The sequence below is a fragment of the Henckelia pumila genome, chromosome 4, assembly GCF_033568475.1.
Source record: "Henckelia pumila isolate YLH828 chromosome 4, ASM3356847v2, whole genome shotgun sequence".
In the NCBI taxonomy this organism is placed as follows: domain Eukaryota; kingdom Viridiplantae; phylum Streptophyta; class Magnoliopsida; order Lamiales; family Gesneriaceae; genus Henckelia; species Henckelia pumila.
The window spans coordinates 117,853,095-117,859,094 of NC_133123.1; positions in this window are offsets into that span (position 1 = coordinate 117,853,095).

Genomic DNA, 6,000 nt, shown 5'->3' on the forward strand with positions numbered 1-6,000 from the left:
TTGACTTGTCATTGGGAACTGGATCTTCATGATGATTATCACGATGAATCTCTTCAGAAATCATTACAGTTGAAACCAAACACAAGTAAGCAAAGTATAGAAATATGTGTACATTCAATGCCTCAACAATCTGGATCCTTGTCTATCAATGGTTCAACAGAACAGCTGAATTACAAGCATAATGGACATTCATCCTCCAATGCGCTACACAACTAGTCTTCTAGTGCACCTGTGTCTGACCATATTGTAGAAATATGTTGTTGTTTTGGTTGCACGTGTTTTGTTCTTGTGCAAATATTACTTGTAGCTATGTTTTTTTGTACTAATCAGAAAATAAGTTCCAAATTTATACAAATTTATTCCAAATTAAATACAAGTGGTACAAACTATATATCAATTAGTTTATGCCATTTTAAAATTTAAAAAGACCGACTAATTTGATTAGTTGTTAACCGGAAAGACATATTTCACTAAAACATCAATGACAAAGAGTAATTCTCAAATTCAAATATTATATATTACTCAAATGTATAACAATATTGTTGACACAAAAGGAGTTGGTTCCAGAAGAACATAAGACAACACTTGAATACACTACGACCACAACTCAAGTTAAAGTATCACAACAGTTGGTTTCACAGAAACCTCAAACTAAGCGCAATCCAGCAATGCTTCCACTCGAATGTGTATGTCTTTTCGAGGGCATTTCCATGCTCAAACCCCCTTTCGAAGATATTTCTGCACATTTTTTGCCCAAACTCACAAAAATATCCATCAAGCTACAACCACTGAAGATTGAGAAGACAAACAGTTGATTCTTGTATTTGTAGCAACCCAAAAACAAAAGATTGCAAGGACCACTTCCAGATTCCACTTTTAAACTACAAAAAACAAGCCCCGCAATCGAAATATGATCATTAATTCATAATACATTACACACAAAGAAATAATACACAATAACGAATTCAAGAACAATTATAGTATGAATTAAAACTAAAACCATTATATTATGAATTAAAATATTATAATCGAGAACAATAAGAAATACCAGCTAATCTATCACAAAATTAAATAAAATGAACTACATTCCAAGTAACAGACGTAAAATTGGATATTTGTAAGCAAATCTGTAAAACTATCGCAATGCACCAAATTAAACACAACTTCTAAAATCATAACAAAATCTCAAACAATTCCATCAATCATGGATTTCGGAGATATTTCTGCACATTTTTTTCCCAGACTCACAAAAACATTCATTAAGCTACAACCTCTAAAGATTGAGATGATGAACAATTCTTCTTGTATTTACGACAATCCAAAAACGTAAGATTGCAAGGACCACTTTCAGATTCCATTTTCAAACTACAAAAAACAGGCCAAAAAATCGAAACATGATACATTTATTCATAATACATTACATACAAACAAATAATACACAATAACAAATTCAAGAACAATTACAGTATGATTTAACACTAAAACCATTATATTATGAATTAAAATATTATAATCGAGAACAATAAAAAAATACCAGCTAATCTATTACAAAATTTCATAAAATGAACAACATTCCCAGTAACATACGTATAAAGTGGATATTGGTAAGCAAATCAATAAAACTATCTCAATTCACCAAATTAAACACAACCTCTAAAATCATAACAAATCTCAAACAATTCCATCAATCGTGAATTCCGGAGATATTTCTGCACATTTTCTGCCCAGACTCACAAAAACATCCCTCAAGCTACAACCTCTGAAGATTAGATGAAAAAATTTCTTCTTGTATTTACAGAAACCCATAACGTAAGATTGTTTGGACCAAAACAATTTCATCGATTGAACATTTTAAACACGAACACAATACATCAAGCTGTGACAATCTACTATTCGCCCAAAGTTTATAATATTTCAAATCAAAATTCATACCTTCATATCTACAAAAAATTGACTGTGAGTAGTGGACACAAAGATTGACAAATTTATTCAGTCAACGCAGATCTACAAAAAAACCCAGAACGATGGATTACTCGTTTTTGGTTGAGGGAAAAGGCTGGGGAGAATCAAGAAGAACAAGGGAGGGAAAGTACTGGTCGTTCTTACTCCGAACGTTATTCTAAGCTTTCTGTTTCTTTTTTTATTTGAAAAATAATAATAGAGAGTATTGTGGGGTTTTCAAGCAAATTGAGGGTAGTTTGGTAAATTGGTCACAAATAGGAAGCTTAAACAATGTACAGAAAATTGTAGGGAGTTGAAACATAAAAAGCCTTACACATGGACTGCGGAACAAGTTATGTTTCTTGTTGGAGATTTATTGACAATTTTTCGTTTGGATAAATGTTGAAAAAATACTTTTATTTAAATTTTTAAATATAGTTAGAAGCAAAACTCAAAAAACCTTGAATTTCTAGCTTTTAAAAAACCTTTTTTAAGTGTTTTTTTAATGACTTTTGTAATCAAACACAACATCTTTAAGAAAAATACTCTCATTGTATATATAGCATTTTTCTTGAATTTTTGTTAAATTTTGGAACTGAAAATATCATGTTTTGGAAGAATCTTATTGGTTATGCATTAAATTATATGTAATTTTTTATTTTTTATTTAGGAATGTAAGTTTTTTTTCAGTTGTTTATGAAAAAATGTGAAAACACAAACGGTGGATGGATTAGAACCTAGCTAGAGCCATAACTCGCCGAGGGTTTTTATGTGCAAAATTATATGAAAAATTCAAAAACGTCGTGTAATTAATTCCAATTCCAAGTTGGATAAGAAGATTGTGGTGTTGTTAAAAAAAGGTATTCATATATTCAAATGAATAATTATAATTATAATCTATTTCTTTTTATACAGTGTTTAAACTATGCTTTGAGACGAAATAATTTTTATTTTCAACTATTTGTTTATGATGGTCTGATTAGATTTAATGTTTGTTTAATTGATACAAAGATAATATTACTAAAATCTATATCTTAATTATTTTATAAAATATCATAACCAAAACAGATGATTTTAAAATAAAAAATATTGCATATATACAAAAAGTAATACTCATATATTAAGTTAGATACACGCAAAAAGTGGACGTCCTTGATGCCCCAAAAAATATATGGGTCTGTTTCGACCCGAACCCGATAATCCATGTCCAAGAAAGATAATCCAAAGTTCATTATATATCTCGTGGCAATGCCCAAATTTGATGAACAACCCAACCAATACAAAAATGTTATGTTCATGATCCAAGTCTTAGTCCCTGTTTGCATTGGGCCGAGCCCTGTTAGGGTGAGATAGGCGCCCGACCCGGGCCCAAGATAAAGGATAAGATTTTGGAAGACTTAAAACACTTGAGATAAAATTCCCATAAATCTGGGATTAAATAAGGTTCATAAGGCGGTTCAAAGAGCCCTAGCCATCATCATAATTGAGTTATATTCTGTAGAGACCCGTATCCAAAATTAACGATTAAAGCGTAATTAATCATATAATCATGTTTAGATTAAGTAAAACAAGATTAAAAAAATTTCAAATGGGTTAACGGAGTCCAGAAATGGATCCAGGACACTCAAAAATGGCCGGGAAGGTTCCGAGGATTTGGAGGATTCGAACCAGGTTAGGAGGCTCCGAACTGCATGGCCAACTGTCCGAGAAAAATACGTCATTGGTGATGTCATTGATGGGACTTTGGGGGATCCGAAGTCTGGATCGGAGGCTCTGAACAGGAACGGAGGCTCCGAAGTCAGGAACGGAGGATCCGAACTAGTTCGAAGGGTCCGAAGTCGAGTTCGGAGGCTCCGAACTTCGCCTATAAATAGGGGGCCGAGATTTCATTTTCAACTCGCACCTCACCATTTTCTCTCGCAATTCCTTAGCCTTCTATCTTAGATCTAGGGAATTCTAGACGTCCTTTTGGGATTCCGAAAGTGGCATAGCGATCCTGGCATCGTAGCGGAGCTGTGCCTAAGTTTTGAGGCAGTCGCCATCAGTGGGCTGACGACGGATGCAGGTATAGCTATGGTCTCCTTAAATTATTTAGGAGTATGCAATAACTTAGTTAAGACTTTTAGAGATTATTGAATGATGCATGGGTATTTGCATTGTATAGTTGATGATAGGCTTGGAACCTAGAGTGAGACGGCTAGGACTGCCTGTAATAAGGTACATAAGTACTGACTGAGATAGCCAGCAGGTTTTGCATGCTTATATGTTGCATTTGTGTGTCATATTATTATGCAGCATGTGCATATCATATTGTGCTTGTCCATCTTTTGAGATGAGCCACGTAGGGCAGCTCAGCCCTGTTCGGACGGTCGATGTTGAGCGCCCCGCGACCGACGGGTTAGCCGGCACTGGCATCTGGAAGACACGGTCTACATCCGTTATGGATACCCGGTCATTTGCATGCATCATATTTTTATGTTTTACCCGTGCTTTCATATTGAGCTTAGAGCTCACGTCCAGTCTTTTCTGTGTATCTGGACACCTCATTTGACGGGACATGTGTAGGTGTAGGACTGAGCACCAAGAGCTTGGAGTAGCCAGTGACCAGTGAAGACATCAGGATTAGCTGTAGGTTTTTGCCCTTTAGGCTTATTTATTCGATTGGGTTGTATAATCGAATTTGTTTAACCGAATGTATTCTGCCGGTCTGCTTTTATTTAAGTCTTTCGCAGCAATTTATTTAATGCATGTTTAATTATGCTCTTAATTCTGATTAGGTAGTGAATCCGGGTTGGGTCGCTACATTTATTGGTATCAGAGCATGCATGCAAGAGACTTGGGATATAGTATTAAGACTTTGGGTTATCCTTATAGGATTGATGAGACTTTGGAAGAGGTGATGATGCGGCGATTAGGTTGCCCGAAGTGTAGTGACCCGCGCCGTGATCACCTACTAATCAAAAGTTAAGCATGCAATTAATCAATAAAATAATCTTAATCAGAGTAACTGCAGAATCTTAAAATAAAATAATACCAGGTAGGCAAAACCTAGTGGTCAACCCTGCTATCCAGCATTGGTCACCACCTAACCTCCCTGTCCTCGGGAGAACTACCTGCAACTGCTCCATGGAATAGGGCATCCAGCCAACAGAAAATAACCGAAAGTGAGCCTAACATGCTCAGTACGAGAGTAAGAGTATACACTATTATATGCGCATGAATGCAAATGAACTGGGTACCAAGACACTCAGGTCAAGAAACTAGCTCATAAATCGGGCCCAGGGTATATAGCACATTGCGCTGTCGCCTCAGGAGGTGGCTCATATACCCAGTGGATAATGGTGACCTGATACTAGTACAAGTGTCCAACCATCATGGTGACCTAACACAAGACTTATGTATCCAACCATCCACAAACTCGTAGGGTGAGCGTCCTACTACAGGATACCTCTAAGGTAAAAGATCAATATGCTCATGTATGCAACATACAGTCATGACATGCTGTATATAAAGGCATATAAAACATGCAATCACATAATCCATGCAAGCACATAATACATGCATACTCAATCTGGATATCTCGAATAATATTTCAGTACCTTACTAAGGCAGATCCTAGAAGCTTCCCCTCTAGGTCCAAGCCTATCATGCATCACTACAACATAAATAACCCATGCATTACCTAGCATGCCAAACATCACCTACTAGGCTCTAAAAGCCTTAAGTAAACTATAGCATGCTCCCTATTTACTATAGGGAATCAAATCCATACCTGTAACGCCCCGTTTTTATCTTAATTGATGTTATTTGAGATAATCAGTGATTTCAGAATTCGAGACCGGACTTTTTATTGATCAGGGTCTAATTTGCAGTTTTCAAAATTTTCAGGGACTGAAATGTAAATATGAGATTTGTTATATTATCTACTTTGACTTAGTCTCTTTTAATCATCTCATCTTCTTCTCCAAACCGTGTTCCATCCATTGAAGCGACCGAAAGCTTTTCCCCAAGCTTTGTGATTTCGATTCTAGCTCAATCCGTCCGATAGAATTGATTTCT